We start from the raw sequence: 18,704 nt of genomic DNA, 5'->3' as shown, positions 1-18,704 counted from the left end.
TGACATGTCGCAAACAACTGCTTCTCCTTACCAAGTAACACAAGTGCGTTTTAACTAAAGCTTTTCAGGAAAGAATACAGTTTCAAAATAGCGTGATTATCTTTCAATGTAAAGCTTGTACAGAGAAAAGGAACACTGATCTCACTTCTAACATTACTTTGACATGTCGTAAACAACGACTTCTCTTTACAATGAACAGTTGTGCATTTCTTACTTAAGTTATTTGTGAAATGAATACACTTTCAAAGAATGTGATTATCTTTCAAAGTAAAGCTTCTAAAGAGAAATGAATACTGATCTCACTTCTAACAAGGCTTTGACATGTCAGAAACAACTGCTTCTCTTTACCAAGACACACATGAGCATTATTACTAAAGCATTTCTAGAAATGAATACACTTTCAAAAGAACGTGACTATATTTCAAAATAAAGCTTCCACAGAGAAAATGAACACTGATCTCACTTCTAACAGTAATTTGACATGTCGAAAAGAAGTGCTTTTCTTTACAGAGAAACACATGTACATTTCTTACTAAAGCTTATCATGAAATGAATACACTTTCAAAAGAATATGATTATACTTCAAAGCAAAGCTTCTACAGAGAAAAGGAACACTGATCTCACTTCTAAAAATACTTGACATGTCGGAAAAAACTGCTTCTCTTTACAGAGAAACACATATGCGTTTCTTCCTAATGCTTTTCATGAAATGAATACACTTTGAAAAGAATGTGATTATCTTTCAAAGTAAAGCTTTTACAGAGAAAGGAACACTGATCTCTCTTCTAAAAATACTTTGACATGATGCATAATACGGCCTTTCTTTACAGAGAAACAACTGTGCGTTTCTTACTAAAGTTATATATGAAACTAATACACTTTCAAAAAACGTGATTATCTTTCAAAATAAAGCTTTGACAGAGAAAAGGAAAACTGATCTCACTTCTAATAGATATTTGACAGTTGCAAACATCTGCTTCTTTACAGAGAAACTCATGTGTGTTTCATACTAAAACTTTTTAAGAAATGAATACACATGCAAAAGAACGTGATTATCATTCAAAGCAAAGCTTCTACAGAGGATGGAACACTGATCTCACTTCTAACAAGACTTTGACATTTAGGAAACAATTGAATCTCTTTACCAAGTAACACGTGTGTTTCTTACTAAAGCTAATCCTGAAATGAATACACTTTCAAAGGAATGTGATTATCTTTCAAAGTAAAGCTTCTACACAGAAAGGAACACTGATCTCTCTTCTAACAATACTTTGACATGTCGCAAAAAATGGCCTCTCTTTAGAGAAACACATGTGCGTTTCTTACTAAAGCTATTTATGAAATGAACACCCTTTCAAAAGAATGTGATTTTCTTTCAAAGTAAACCTGCTACAGAGAAAAGGAATACTGATTTCACTTCAAACAATACTTTGAATGTCGTAAACAACTGCTTCTCCTTACCAAGATACACATGTGTGTTTCATGCTAAAGCTTTTCAAGAAATGAATACACTTTCAAAAGAATGTGAATATCTTTCAAAGTAAAGCTTGTACAGAGAAAAGGAATACGGATCTCACTTCTACCAATACTTTAACATGTTCCAAAGAACTGCTTCTCTTTACAGAAAAACACATGTGGTTTTCTTACAAAAGCATTTCATGAAATAAATACACATTCAAAAGAACGTTATTATCTTTCAAAGTAAAACTTCTGCAGAGAAAAGGAAAACTAATCTCACTTCTAACAGTAATTTGACATGTCGCAAACATCTGCTTCTCTTTACAGAGAAACACATGTGCGTTTCTTACTAAAGCTTTTCAAGATATGAATACACTTTCAAAAGAACATGTTTATATTTCAAAACAAAGATTCTACAGAGAAAAGGAACACTGATCTCACTTCTAACAATACTTTGACATGTCGTAAACAATGGCTTCTCTTTACAAGGAACAGTTGTGCGTTTCTTACTTAAGTTATTTATGAAATGAATACACTTTCAAAGAATGTGATTATCTTTCAAAGTAAAGTTTCTAAAGAGAAATGAATACTGATCTCACTTCTAACAAGGCTTTGACATGTCAGAAACAACTGCCTTTCCTTACCAAGAAACACATGTGTGTTATTACTAAAGCATTTAAAGAAATAAATACACTTTCAAAAGAACGTGATTATATTTCAAATTAAAGCTTGCACACAGAAAATGACTACTGATCTCACTTCTAACAATACTTTGACATGTCGAAAACAACTGCTTCTCCTTACAGAGAAACACATGTGTGTTTCTTACAAAAGTATTTCATGAAATAAATGCACTTTCAAAAAAACGTGATTATCTTCCAAAGTAAAGCTTCTATAGAGAAAAGGAACTCTGATATCACTTCTAAAAAGACTTTGACATGTAGCAAAAACTGCTTCTCTTTACCAAGAAACACATGTGTTTCTTAATAAAGCTTTTCAAGAGATGAATACACTTTCAAAAGAACATGATTATATTTCAAAGCAAAGCTTCTACAGAGAAAAGTAACACTGATCTCACTTCTAACAGTAATTTGCCATGTTGCAAACAACTGCTTTTCTTTACAAAGAAACACTTTTGCGTTTCTTACTAAAGCTATTTTTGAAATGAACTCTTTCAAAACAATGTGATTATCTTCCAAAGTAAAGCTTCTACAGAGAAAAGGAAAACTGATCTCACTTCAAACAGTAATAGATATGTCGAAAAAATCTGCTTCTCTATAAGGAGAAGCACATGTGCATTTCTTAATAAAGCTTTTCCTAAAATGAATACACTTTAAAAAGAACGTGATTATATTTAAAAGCAAAGATTCTACAGAGAAAAGGAACATGGATCTCACTTCTAACAAGCCTTTGACATGTCACAAAGAACTGCTTTGCTTTACAGAAAAAGACATGTGCGTTTCTTACTAAAGCATTTCAAGAAATGAATACACTTTCAAAAGAATGTGATTATCTTTCAAATAAAGCTTCTACAGAGAAAAGGAATACTGATCTCACTTCAAACAATACTTTGACATGTCGCAAACAATTGCTTCTCTTTAACAAGATACACGTGGGTTTCTTAGTAAAGCTTTTCAAGAAATGAATACACTTTCAAAAGAACGTGATTATATTTCAAAGCATAGCTTCTACAGAGAAAAGGAACACTGATCTCACTTCTAACAGTAATTTGACATGTCGCAAACAACTTTTCTTTACACAGAAAGACGTGTGTTTCTTACTAAAGCTATTTATAAAATGAATACACTTTCCAAAGAATGTGACTTTCTTTCAAAGTAAAGCTTCTACGGAGAAAAGGAACATTGATATCACTTCTAACAATAATTTGACACGTCGCAAACAACTGCTTCTCTTTACAGGGAAACACATGTGTGTTTCTTCCTAAAGCTTTTCATGAAATGAATACACTTTGAAATAAATGTGATTATCTTTCAAAGTAAAGCTTCTACAGAGAAAGGAACACTTATCTCTCTTCCAAAAATACTTTGACATGTCGCAAAAAATGGCTTTTCTTTACAGAGAAACAGTTGTGCGTTTCTTACTAAAGCTATTTTTGAAATGAATACACTTTCAAAACAATGAGATTATCTTTCAAAGTAAAGCTTGTAGAGAGAAAAGAAAACTGTTCTCATTTTTAACAGTAATTTGACATGTCACAAACAACTGCTTTTCTTTAGAGAGAAATACATGTATGTTTCTTACTAAAGATTTTCAAGAAATGTATACACTTTCAAAAGAACGTGATTATCTTTCAAATCAAAGCTTGTACAGAGAAAAGGAATATTGATCTCACTTCAAACAATATTTTGACATGTCCCAAACAACTGCTTCTCCTAACCAAGTAACACATGTGCTTTGCTTACTAAAGTTTTAAAGAAATGAATACACTTTTAAAAGAACATGATTATATTTCAAAGCAGAGTTTCTACAGAGAATGGAACACTGATCTCACTTCTAACAATACTTTGACATGTCGCAAACAACTGCTTCTCTTTACAGAGAAACACTTGTGCGTTTCTTACTAAAGCTATTAATGAAATGAATACACTTTCAGAAGAATATGATTATCTTTCAAAGTAAAGTTGTACAGAGAAAGGTAAACTGATCTCACTTCTAACAATACTTTGACATGTCGCAAACAACTGCTTCTCTTTACCAAGAAACACATGTGTTTCTAACTAAAGCTGTTCAAGAAATGTATACACTTTCAAAAGAATGTGATTATCCTTCAAAGTAAAGCTTGTACAAAGAAAAGGAACACTGATATCACTTCTAACAAGACGTTGACATGTCGCAAAAAACTGCTTCTCTTTATCAAGAAACACATGTGTGTTAGTTACTAAAGCTTTTCAGGAAATGAATACACTTTCAAAAGAATGTGATTATCTTTCAAAGTAAATCTTGTACCTAGAAAAGGAATATTGACCTCACTTCAAACAACACTTTGACATGTCGCAAACAACTGCTTCTCCTTACCAAGTAACACAAGTGCGTTTTAACTAAAGCTTTTCAGGAAAGAATACAGTTTCAAAATAGCGTGATTATCTTTCAATGTAAAGCTTGTACAGAGAAAAGGAACACTGATCTCACTAATAACAATACTTTGACATGTCGTAAACAATGGCTTCTCTTTACAAGGAACAGTTGTGCATTTCTTACTTAAGTTATTTGTGAAATGAATACACTTTCAAAGAATGTGATTATCTTTCAAAGTAAAGTTTCTAAAGAGAAATGAATACTGATCTCACTTCTAACAAGGCTTTGACATGTCAGAAACAACTGCCTTTCCTTACCAAGAAACACATGTGTGTTATTACTAAAGCATTTAAAGAAATAAATACACTTTCAAAAGAACGTGATTATATTTCAAATTAAAGCTTGCACACAGAAAATGACTACTGATCTCACTTCTAACAATACTTTGACATGTCGAAAACAACTGCTTCTCCTTACAGAGAAACACATGTGTGTTTCTTACAAAAGTATTTCATGAAATAAATGCACTTTCAAAAAAACGTGATTATCTTCCAAAGTAAAGCTTCTATAGAGAAAAGGAACTCTGATCTCACTTCTAAAAAGACTTTGACATGTAGCAAAAACTGCTTCTCTTTACCAAGAAACACATGTGTTTCTTAATAAAGCTTTTCAAGAGATGAATACACTTTCAAAAGAACATGATTACATTTCAAAGCAAAGCTTCTACAGAGAAAAGTAACACTGATCTCACTTCTAACAGTAATTTGCCATGTTGCAAACAACTGCTTTTCTTTACAAAGAAACACTTTTGCGTTTCTTACTAAAGCTATTTTTGAAATGAACTCTTTCAAAACAATGTGATTATCTTCCAAAGTAAAGCTTCTACAGAGAAAAGGAAAACTGATCTCACTTCAAACAGTAATAGATATGTCGAAAAAATCTGCTTCTCTATAAGGAGAAGCACATGTGCATTTCTTAATAAAGCTTTTCCTAAAATGAATACACTTTAAAAAGAACGTGATTATATCTAAAAGCAAAGATTCTACAGAGAAAAGGAACACGGATCTCACTTCTAACAAGCCTTTGACATGTGACAAAGAACTGCTTTGCTTTACAGAAAAAGACATGTGCGTTTCTTACTAAAGCATTTCAAGAAATGAATACACTTTCAAAAGAATGTGATTATCTTTCAAATAAAGCTTCTACAGAGAAAAGGAATACTGATCTCACTTCAAACAATACTTTGACATGTCGCAAACAATTGCTTCTCTTTAACAAGATACACGTGGGTTTCTTAGTAAAGCTTTTCAAGAAATGAATACACTTTCAAAAGAACGTGATTATATTTCAAAGCATAGCTTCTACAGAGAAAAGGAACACTGATCTCACTTCTAACAGTAATTTGACATGTCGCAAACAACTTTTCTTTACACAGAAAGACGTGTGTTTCTTACTAAAGCTATTTATAAAATGAATACACTTTCCAAAGAATGTGACTTTCTTTCAAAGTAAAGCTTCTACGGAGAAAAGGAACATTGATATCACTTCTAACAATAATTTGACACGTTGCAAACAACTGCTTCTCTTTACAGGGAAACACATGTGTGTTTCTTCCTAAAGCTTTTCATGAAATGAATACACTTTGAAATAAATGTGATTATCTTTCAAAGTAAAGCTTCTACAGAGAAAGGAACACTTATCTCTCTTCCAAAAATACTTTGACATGTCGCAAAAAATGGCTTTTCTTTACAGAGAAACAGTTGTGCGTTTCTTACTAAAGCTATTTTTGAAATGAATACACTTTCAAAACAATGAGATTATCTTTCAAAGTAAAGCTTGTAGAGAGAAAAGAAAACTGTTCTCATTTTTAACAGTAATTTGACATGTCACAAACAACTGCTTTTCTTTAGAGAGAAATACATGTATGTTTCTTACTAAAGATTTTCAAGAAATGTATACACTTTCAAAAGAACGTGATTATCTTTCAAATTAAAGCTTGTACAGAGAAAAGGAATATTGATCTCACTTCAAACAATATTTTGACATGTCCCAAACAACTGCTTCTCCTAACCAAGTAACACATGTGCTTTGCTTACTAAAGTTTTAAAGAAATGAATACACTTTTAAAAGAACATGATTATATTTCAAAGCAGAGTTTCTACAGAGAATGGAACACTGATCTCACTTCTAACAATACTTTGACATGTCACAAACAACTGCTTCTCTTTACAGAGAAACACTTGTGCGTTTCTTACTAAAGCTATTAATGAAATGAATACACTTTCAGAAGAATATGATTATCTTTCAAAGTAAAGTTGTACAGAGAAAGGTAAACTGATCTCACTTCTAACAATACTTTGACATGTCGCAAACAACTGCTTCTCTTTACCAAGAAACACATGTGTTTCTAACTAAAGCTGTTCAAGAAATGTATACACTTTCAAAAGAATGTGATTATCCTTCAAAGTAAAGCTTGTACAAAGAAAAGGAACACTGATATCACTTCTAACAAGACGTTGACATGTCACAAAAAACTGCTTCTCTTTATCAAGAAACACATGTGTGTTAGTTACTAAAGCTTTTCAGGAAATGAATACACTTTCAAAAGAATGTGATTATCTTTCAAAGTAAATCTTGTACCTAGAAAAGGAATATTGACCTCACTTCAAACAACACTTTGACATGTCGCAAACAACTGCATCTCCTTACCAAGTAACACAAGTGCGTTTTAACTAAAGCTTTTCAGGAAAGAATACAGTTTCAAAATAGCGTGATTATCTTTCAATGTAAAGCTTGTACAGAGAAAAGGAACACTGATCTCACTAATAACAATACTTTGACATGTCGCAAAAAATGGCCTCTCTTTACAGAGAAACACATGTGCGTTTCTTACTAAAGCTATTTATGAAATAAATACACTTTCAAAGAATGTGGTTATCTTTCAAATTAAAGCTTCTACAGAGAAAAGCAACACTGATCTCAGGTCTAATAGGACGTTGACATGTCGCAAACAACTGCTTCTCATTACCAAGAAACACATGTGCGTTTCTTACTAAAGTTTTTAAAGAAATGAATACACTTTTTAAAGAACCAATTGTATTTCAAAGCAAAGCTTCTACAGAGAATGGAACACTGATCTCACTTCTAACAATACTTTGACATGTCGCAAACAACAGCTTCTCTTTACAGAGAAACACTTGTGCGTTTCTTACTAAAGCTATTAATGAAATGAATACACTTTCAAAGAATGTGATTATCTTTCAAAGTAAAGCTTCTACAGAGAAATGAATACTGATCACACTTCTAACAAGACTTTGACATGTCAGAAACAACTGCTTCTCTTTACCAAGACACACATGAGCATTATTACTAAAGCATTTCTAGAAATGAATACACTTTCAAAAGAACGTGACTATATTTCAAAATAAAGCTTCCACAGAGAAAATGAACACTGATCTCACTTCTAACAGTAATTTGACATGTCGAAAAGAAGTGCTTTTCTTTACAGAGAAACACATGTACATTTCTTACTAAAGCTTATCATGAAATGAATACACTTTCAAAAGAATATGATTATACTTCAAAGCAAAGCTTCTACAGAGAAAAGGAACACTGATCTCACTTCTAAAAATACTTGACATGTCGGAAAAAACTGCTTCTCTTTACAGAGAAACACATATGCGTTTCTTCCTAATGCTTTTCATGAAATGAATACACTTTGAAAAGAATGTGATTATCTTTCAAAGTAAAGCTTTTACAGAGAAAGGAACACTGATCTCTCTTCTAAAAATACTTTGACATGATGCATAATACGGCCTTTCTTTACAGAGAAACAACTGTGCGTTTCTTACTAAAGTTATATATGAAACTAATACACTTTCAAAAAACGTGATTATCTTTCAAAATAAAGCTTTGACAGAGAAAAGGAAAACTGATCTCACTTCTAATAGATATTTGACAGTTGCAAACGTCTGCTTCTTTACAGAGAAACTCATGTGTGTTTCATACTAAAACTTTTTAAGAAATGAATACACATTCAAAAGAACGTGATTATCATTCAAAGCAAAGCTTCTACAGAGGATGGAACACTGATCTCACTTCTAACAAGACTTTGACATTTAGGAAACAATTGAATCTCTTTACCAAGTAACACGTGTGTTTCTTACTAAAGCTAATCCTGAAATGAATACACTTTCAAAGGAATGTGATTATCTTTCAAAGTAAAGCTTCTACACAGAAAGGAACACTGATCTCTCTTCTAACAATACTTTGACATGTCGCAAAAAATGGCCTCTCTTTAGAGAAACACATGTGCGTTTCTTACTAAAGCTATTTATGAAATGAACACCCTTTCAAAAGAATGTGATTTTCTTTCAAAGTAAACCTGCTACAGAGAAAAGGAATACTGATTTCACTTCAAACAATACTTTGAATGTCATAAACAACTGCTTCTCCTTACCAAGATACACATGTGTGTTTCATGCTAAAGCTTTTCAAGAAATGAATACACTTTCAAAAGAATGTGAATATATTTCAAAGTAAAGCTTGTACAGAGAAAAGGAATACGGATCTCACTTCTACCAATACTTTAACATGTTCCAAAGAACTGCTTCTCTTTACAGAAAAACACATGTGCTTTTCTTACAAAAGCATTTCATGAAATAAATACACATTCAAAAGAACGTTATTATCTTTCAAAGTAAAACTTCTGCAGAGAAAAGGAAAACTAATCTCACTTCTAACAGTAATTTGACATGTCGCAAACATCTGCTTCTCTTTACAGAGAAACACATGTGCGTTTCTTACTAAAGCTTTTCAAGATATGAATACACTTTCAAAAGAACATGTTTATATTTCAAAACAAAGATTCTACAGAGAAAAGGAACACTGATCTCACTTCTAACAATACTTTGACATGTCGTAAACAATGGCTTCTCTTTACAAGGAACAGTTGTGCGTTTCTTACTTAAGTTATTTATGAAATGAATACACTTTCAAAGAATGTGATTATCTTTCAAAGTAAAGTTTCTAAAGAGAAATGAATACTGATCTCACTTCTAACAAGGCTTTGACATGTCAGAAACAACTGCCTTTCCTTACCAAGAAACACATGTGTGTTATTACTAAAGCATTTAAAGAAATAAATACACTTTCAAAAGAACGTGATTATATTTCAAATTAAAGCTTGCACACAGAAAATGACTACTGATCTCACTTCTAACAATACTTTGACATGTCGAAAACAACTGCTTCTCCTTACAGAGAAACACATGTGTGTTTCTTACAAAAGTATTTCATGAAATAAATGCACTTTCAAAAAAACGTGATTATCTTCCAAAGTAAAGCTTCTATAGAGAAAAGGAACACTGATCTCACTTCTAAAAAGACTTTGACATGTAGCAAAAACTGCTTCTCTTTACCAAGAAACACATGTGTTTCTTAATAAAGCTTTTCAAGAGATGAATACACTTTCAAAAGAACATGATTATATTTCAAAGCAAAGCTTCTACAGAGAAAAGTAACACTGATCTCACTTCTAACAGTAATTTGCCATGTTGCAAACAACTGCTTTTCTTTACAAAGAAACACTTTTGCGTTTCTTACTAAAGCTATTTTTGAAATGAACTCTTTCAAAACAATGTGATTATCTTCCAAAGTAAAGCTTCTACAGAGAAAAGGAAAACTGATCTCACTTCAAACAGTAATAGATATGTCGGAAAAATCTGCTTCTCTATAAGGAGAAGCACATGTGCATTTCTTAATAAAGCTTTTCCTAAAATGAATACACTTTAAAAAGAACGTGATTATATTTAAAAGCAAAGATTCTACAGAGAAAAGGAACACGGATCTCACTTCTAACAAGCCTTTGACATGTCACAAAGAACTGCTTTGCTTTACAGAAAAAGACATGTGCGTTTCTTACTAAAGCATTTCAAGAAATGAATACACTTTCAAAAGAATGTGATTATCTTTCAAATAAAGCTTCTACAGAGAAAAGGAATACTGATCTCACTTCAAACAATACTTTGACATGTCGTAAACAATTGCTTCTCTTTAACAAGATACACGTGGGTTTCTTAGTAAAGCTTTTCAAGAAATGAATACACTTTCAAAAGAACGTGATTATATTTCAAAGCATAGCTTCTACAGAGAAAAGGAACACTGATCTCACTTCTAACAGTAATTTGACATGTCGCAAACAACTTTTCTTTACACAGAAAGACGTGTGTTTCTTACTAAAGCTATTTATAAAATGAATACACTTTCCAAAGAATGTGACTTTCTTTCAAAGTAAAGCTTCTACGGAGAAAAGGAACATTGATATCACTTCTAACAATAATTTGACACGTCGCAAACAACTGCTTCTCTTTACAGGGAAACACATGTGTGTTTCTTCCTAAAGCTTTTCATGAAATGAATACACTTTGAAATAAATGTGATTATCTTTCAAAGTAAAGCTTCTACAGAGAAAGGAACACTTATCTCTCTTCCAAAAATACTTTGACATGTCGCAAAAAAATGGCTTTTCTTTACAGAGAAACAGTTGTGCGTTTCTTACTAAAGCTATTTTTGAAATGAATACACTTTCAAAACAATGAGATTATCTTTCAAAGTAAAGCTTGTAGAGAGAAAAGAAAACTGTTCTCATTTTTAACAGTAATTTGACATGTCACAAACATCTGCTTTTCTTTAGAGAGAAATACATGTATGTTTCTTACTAAAGATTTTCAAGAAATGTATACACTTTCAAAAGAACGTGATTATCTTTCAAATTAAAGCTTGTACAGAGAAAAGGAATATTGATCTCACTTCAAACAATATTTTGACATGTCCCAAACAACTGCTTCTCCTAACCAAGTAACACATGTGCTTTTCTTACTAAAGTTTTAAAGAAATGAATACACTTTTAAAAGAACATGATTATATTTCAAAGCAGAGTTTCTACAGAGAATGGAACACTGATCTCACTTCTAACAATACTTTGACATGTCACAAACAACTGCTTCTCTTTACAGAGAAACACTTGTGCGTTTCTTACTAAAGCTATTAATGAAATGAATACACTTTCAGAAGAATATGATTATCTTTCAAAGTAAAGTTGTACAGAGAAAGGTAAACTGATCTCACTTCTAACAATACTTTGACATGTCGCAAACAACTGCTTCTCTTTACCAAGAAACACATGTGTTTCTAACTAAAGCTGTTCAAGAAATGTATACACTTTCAAAAGAATGTGATTATCCTTCAAAGTAAAGCTTGTACAAAGAAAAGGAACACTGATATCACTTCTAACAAGACGTTGACATGTCGCAAAAAACTGCTTCTCTTTATCAAGAAACACATGTGTGTTAGTTACTAAAGCTTTTCAGGAAATGAATACACTTTCAAAAGAATGTGATTATCTTTCAAAGTAAATCTTGTACCTAGAAAAGGAATATTGACCTCACTTCAAACAACACTTTGACATGTCGCAAACAACTGCTTCTCCTTACCAAGTAACACAAGTGCGTTTTAACTAAAGCTTTTCAGGAAAGAATACAGTTTCAAAATAGCGTGATTATCTTTCAATGTAAAGCTTGTACAGAGAAAAGGAACACTGATCTCACTAATAACAATACTTTGACATGTCGCAAAAAATGGCCTCTCTTTACAGAGAAACACATGTGCGTTTCTTACTAAAGCTATTTATGAAATAAATACACTTTCAAAGAATGTGGTTATCTTTCAAATTAAAGCTTCTACAGAGAAAAGCAACACTGATCTCAGGTCTAATAGGACGTTGACATGTCGCAAACAACTGCTTCTCATTACCAAGAAACACATGTGCGTTTCTTACTAAAGTTTTTAAAGAAATGAATACACTTTTTAAAGAACCAATTGTATTTCAAAGCAAAGCTTCTACAGAGAATGGAACACTGATCTCACTTCTAACAATACTTTGACATGTCGCAAACAACAGCTTCTCTTTACAGAGAAACACTTGTGCGTTTCTTACTAAAGCTATTAATGAAATGAATACACTTTCAAAGAATGTGATTATCTTTCAAAGTAAAGCTTCTACAGAGAAATGAATACTGATCACACTTCTAACAAGACTTTGACATGTCAGAAACAACTGCTTCTCTTTACCAAGACACACATGAGCATTATTACTAAAGCATTTCTAGAAATGAATACACTTTCAAAAGAACGTGACTATATTTCAAAATAAAGCTTCCACAGAGAAAATGAACACTGATCTCACTTCTAACAGTAATTTGACATGTCGAAAAGAAGTGCTTTTCTTTACAGAGAAACACATGTACATTTCTTACTAAAGCTTATCATGAAATGAATACACTTTCAAAAGAATATGATTATACTTCAAAGCAAAGCTTCTACAGAGAAAAGGAACACTGATCTCACTTCTAAAAATACTTGACATGTCGGAAAAAACTGCTTCTCTTTACAGAGAAACACATATGCGTTTCTTCCTAATGCTTTTCATGAAATGAATACACTTTGAAAAGAATGTGATTATCTTTCAAAGTAAAGCTTTTACAGAGAAAGGAACACTGATCTCTCTTCTAAAAATACTTTGACATGATGCATAATACGGCCTTTCTTTACAGAGAAACAACTGTGCGTTTCTTACTAAAGTTATATATGAAACTAATACACTTTCAAAAAACGTGATTATCTTTCAAAATAAAGCTTTGACAGAGAAAAGGAAAACTGATCTCACTTCTAATAGATATTTGACAGTTGCAAACGTCTGCTTCTTCACAGAGAAACTCATGTGTGTTTCATACTAAAACTTTTTAAGAAATGAATACACATTCAAAAGAACGTGATTATCATTCAAAGCAAAGCTTCTACAGAGGATGGAACACTGATCTCACTTCTAACAAGACTTTGACATTTAGGAAACAATTGAATCTCTTTACCAAGTAACACGTGTGTTTCTTACTAAAGCTAATCCTGAAATGAATACACTTTCAAAGGAATGTGATTATCTTTCAAAGTAAAGCTTCTACACAGAAAGGAACACTGATCTCTCTTCTAACAATACTTTGACATGTCGCAAAAAATGGCCTCTCTTTAGAGAAACACATGTGCGTTTCTTACTAAAGCTATTTATGAAATGAACACCCTTTCAAAAGAATGTGATTTTCTTTCAAAGTAAACCTGCTACAGAGAAAAGGAATACTGATTTCACTTCAAACAATACTTTGAATGTCGTAAACAACTGCTTCTCCTTACCAAGATACACATGTGTGTTTCATGCTAAAGCTTTTCAAGAAATGAATACACTTTCAAAAGAATGTGAATATCTTTCAAAGTAAAGCTTGTACAGAGAAAAGGAATACGGATCTCACTTCTACCAATATTTTAACATGTTCCAAAGAACTGCTTCTCTTTACAGAAAAACACATGTGCTTTTCTTACAAAAGCATTTCATGAAATAAATACACATTCAAAAGAACGTTATTATCTTTCAAAGTAAAACTTCTGCAGAGAAAAGGAAAACTAATCTCACTTCTAACAGTAATTTGACATGTCGCAAACATCTGCTTCTCTTTACAGAGAAACACATGTGCGTTTCTTACTAAAGCTTTTCAAGATATGAATACACTTTCAAAAGAACATGTTTATATTTCAAAACAAAGATTCTACAGAGAAAAGGAACACTGATCTCACTTCTAACAATACTTTGACATGTCGTAAACAATGGCTTCTCTTTACAAGGAACAGTTGTGCGTTTCTTACTTAAGTTATTTATGAAATGAATACACTTTCAAAGAATGTGATTATCTTTCAAAGTAAAGTTTCTAAAGAGAAATGAATACTGATCTCACTTCTAACAAGGCTTTGACATGTCAGAAACAACTGCCTTTTGTGGCGGAGCAAATGAATGTAGACAGATTATATAGATATATACAGCTTTAATAAGGAAATAAACTTACAGGACCACAGGTTCCCGCGGAGCACCGGAAAAGCGGAGCCAAAGAAAAAAAGGGCTGCTTAATGAATGTAGACAGATTATATAGATATATACAGCTTTAATAAGGAAATAAACTTACAGGACCACAGGTTCCCGCGGAGCACCGGAAAAGCGGAGCCAAAGAAAAAAAGGGCTGCTGGGCTCACGCCCGGCAGATTTATCCGTAAACATTAGCCCGAGGCGAACACGCCCCCAATGGGTGGGGCTATGTCCCTACAGCCTTTCCTTACCAAGAAACACATGTGTGTTATTACTAAAGCATTTAAAGAAATAAATACACTTTCAAAAGAACGTGATTATATTTCAAATTAAAGCTTGCACACAGAAAATGACTACTGATCTCACTTCTAACAATACTTTGACATGTCGAAAACAACTGCTTCTCCTTACAGAGAAACACATGTGTGTTTCTTACAAAAGTATTTCATGAAATAAATGCACTTTCAAAAAAACGTGATTATCTTCCAAAGTAAAGCTTCTATAGAGAAAAGGAACACTGATCTCACTTCTCAAAAGACTTTGACATGTAGCAAACACTGCTTCTCTTTACCAAGAAACACATGTGTTTCTTAATAAAGCTTTTCAAGAGATGAATACACTTTCAAAAGAACATGATTATATTTCAAAGCAAAGCTTCTACAGAGAAAAGTAACACTGATCTCACTTCTAACAGTAATTTGCCATGTTGCAAACAACTGCTTTTCTTTACAAAGAAACACTTTTGCGTTTCTTACTAAAGCTATTTTTGAAATGAACTCTTTCAAAACAATGTGATTATCTTCCAAAGTAAAGCTTCTACAGAGAAAAGGAAAACTGATCTCACTTCAAACAGTAATAGATATGTCGGAAAAATCTGCTTCTCTATAAGGAGAAGCACATGTGCATTTCTTAATAAAGCTTTTCCTAAAATGAATACACTTTAAAAAGAACGTGATTATATCTAAAAGCAAAGATTCTACAGAGAAAAGGAACACGGATCTCACTTCTAACAAGCCTTTGACATGTCACAAAGAACTGCTTTGCTTTACAGAAAAAGACATGTGCGTTTCTTACTAAAGCATTTCAAGAAATGAATACACTTTCAAAAGAATGTGATTATCTTTCAAATAAAGCTTCTACAGAGAAAAGGAATACTGATCTCACTTCAAACAATACTTTGACATGTCGCAAACAATTGCTTCTCTTTAACAAGATACACGTGGGTTTCTTAGTAAAGCTTTTCAAGAAATGAATACACTTTCAAAAGAACGTGATTATATTTCAAAGCATAGCTTCTACAGAGAAAAGGAACACTGATCTCACTTCTAACAGTAATTTGACATGTCGCAAACAACTTTTCTTTACACAGAAAGACGTGTGTTTCTTACTAAAGCTATTTATAAAATGAATACACTTTCCAAAGAATGTGACTTTCTTTCAAAGTAAAGCTTCTACGGAGAAAAGGAACATTGATATCACTTCTAACAATAATTTGACACGTCGCAAACAACTGCTTCTCTTTACAGGGAAACACATGTGTGTTTCTTCCTAAAGCTTTTCATGAAATGAATACACTTTGAAATAAATGTGATTATCTTTCAAAGTAAAGCTTCTACAGAGAAAGGAACACTTATCTCTCTTCCAAAAATACTTTGACATGTCGCAAAAAATGGCTTTTCTTTACAGAGAAACAGTTGTGCGTTTCTTACTAAAGCTATTTTTGAAATGAATACACTTTCAAAACAATGAGATTATCTTTCAAAGTAAAGCTTGTAGAGAGAAAAGAAAACTGTTCTCATTTTTAACAGTAATTTGACATGTCACAAACAACTGCTTTTCTTTAGAGAGAAATACATGTATGTTTCTTACTAAAGATTTTCAAGAAATGTATACACTTTCAAAAGAACGTGATTATCTTTCAAATCAAAGCTTGTACAGAGAAAAGGAATATTGATCTCACTTCAAACAATATTTTGACATGTCCCAAACAACTGCTTCTCCTAACCAAGTAACACATGTGCTTTGCTTACTAAAGTTTTAAAGAAATGAATACACTTTTAAAAGAACATGATTATATTTCAAAGCAGAGTTTCTACAGAGAATGGAACACTGATCTCACTTCTAACAATACTTTGACATGTCGCAAACAACTGCTTCTCTTTACAGAGAAACACTTGTGCGTTTCTTACTAAAGCTATTAATGAAATGAATACACTTTCAGAAGAATATGATTATCTTTCAAAGTAAAGTTGTACAGAGAAAGGTAAACTGATCTCACTTCTAACAATACTTTGACATGTCGCAAACAACTGCTTCTCTTTACCAAGAAACACATGTGTTTCTAACTAAAGCTGTTCAAGAAATGTATACACTTTCAAAAGAATGTGATTATCCTTCAAAGTAAAGCTTGTACAAAGAAAAGGAACACTGATATCACTTCTAACAAGACGTTGACATGTCGCAAAAAACTGCTTCTCTTTATCAAGAAACACATGTGTGTTAGTTACTAAAGCTTTTCAGGAAATGAATACACTTTCAAAAGAATGTGATTATCTTTCAAAGTAAATCTTGTACCTAGAAAAGGAATATTGACCTCACTTCAAACAACACTTTGACATGTCGCAAACAACTGCTTCTCCTTACCAAGTAACACAAGTGCGTTTTAACTAAAGCTTTTCAGGAAAGAATACAGTTTCAAAATAGCGTGATTATCTTTCAATGTAAAGCTTGTACAGAGAAAAGGAACACTGATCTCACTAATAACAATACTTTGACATGTCGCAAAAAATGGCCTCTCTTTACAGAGAAACACATGTGCGTTTCTTACTAAAGCTATTTATGAAATAAATACACTTTCAAAGAATGTGGTTATCTTTCAAATTAAAGCTTCTACAGAGAAAAGCAACACTGATCTCAGGTCTAATAGGACGTTGACATGTCGCAAACAACTGCTTCTCATTACCAAGAAACACATGTGCGTTTCTTACTAAAGTTTTTAAAGAAATGAATACACTTTTTAAAGAACCAATTGTATTTCAAAGCAAAGCTTCTACAGAGAATGGAACACTGATCTCACTTCTAACAATACTTTGACATGTCGCAAACAACAGCTTCTCTTTACAGAGAAACACTTGTGCGTTTCTTACTAAAGCTATTAATGAAATGAATACACTTTCAAAGAATGTGATTATCTTTCTAAGTAAAGCTTCTACAGAGAAATGAATACTGATCACACTTCTAACAAGACTTTGACATGTCAGAAACAACTGCTTCTCTTTACCAAGACACACATGAGCATTATTACTAAAGCATTTCTAGAAATGAATACACTTTCAAAAGAACGTGACTATATTTCAAAATAAAGCTTCCACAGAGAAAATGAACACTGATCTCACTTCTAACAGTAATTTGACATGTCGAAAAGAAGTGCTTTTCTTTACAGAGAAACACATGTACATTTCTTACTAAAGCTTATCATGAAATGAATACACTTTCAAAAGAATATGATTATACTTCAAAGCAAAGCTTCTACAGAGAAAAGGAACACTGATCTCACTTCTAAAAATACTTGACATGTCGGAAAAAACTGCTTCTCTTTACAGAGAAACACATATGCGTTTCTTCCTAATGCTTTTCATGAAATGAATACACTTTGAAAAGAATGTGATTATCTTTCAAAGTAAAGCTTTTACAGAGAAAGGAACACTGATCTCTCTTCTAAAAATACTTTGACATGATGCATAATACGGCCTTTCTTTACAGAGAAACAACTGTGCGTTTCTTACTAAAGTTATATATGAAACTAATACACTTTCAAAAAACGTGATTATCTTTCAAAATAAAGCTTTGACAGAGAAAAGGAAAACTGATCTCACTTCTAATAGATATTTGACAGTTGCAAACGTCTGCTTCTTTACAGAGAAACTCATGTGTGTTTCATACTAAAACTTTTAAAGAAATGAATACACATTCAAAAGAACGTGATTATCATTCAAAGCAAAGCTTCTACAGAGGATGGAACACTGATCTCACTTCTAACAAGACTTTGACATTTAGGAAACAATTGAATCTCTTTACCAAGTAACACGTGTGTTTCTTACTAAAGCTAATCCTGAAATGAATACACTTTCAAAGGAATGTGATTATCTTTCAAAGTAAAGCTTCTACACAGAAAGGAACACTGATCTCTCTTCTAACAATACTTTGACATGTCGCAAAAAATGGCCTCTCTTTAGAGAAACACATG

This window comes from Chionomys nivalis, chromosome 4 (assembly GCF_950005125.1).
Source record: "Chionomys nivalis chromosome 4, mChiNiv1.1, whole genome shotgun sequence".
Classification (NCBI taxonomy): Eukaryota; Metazoa; Chordata; class Mammalia; order Rodentia; family Cricetidae; genus Chionomys; species Chionomys nivalis.
This window is presented reverse-complemented; position numbering follows the sequence as displayed.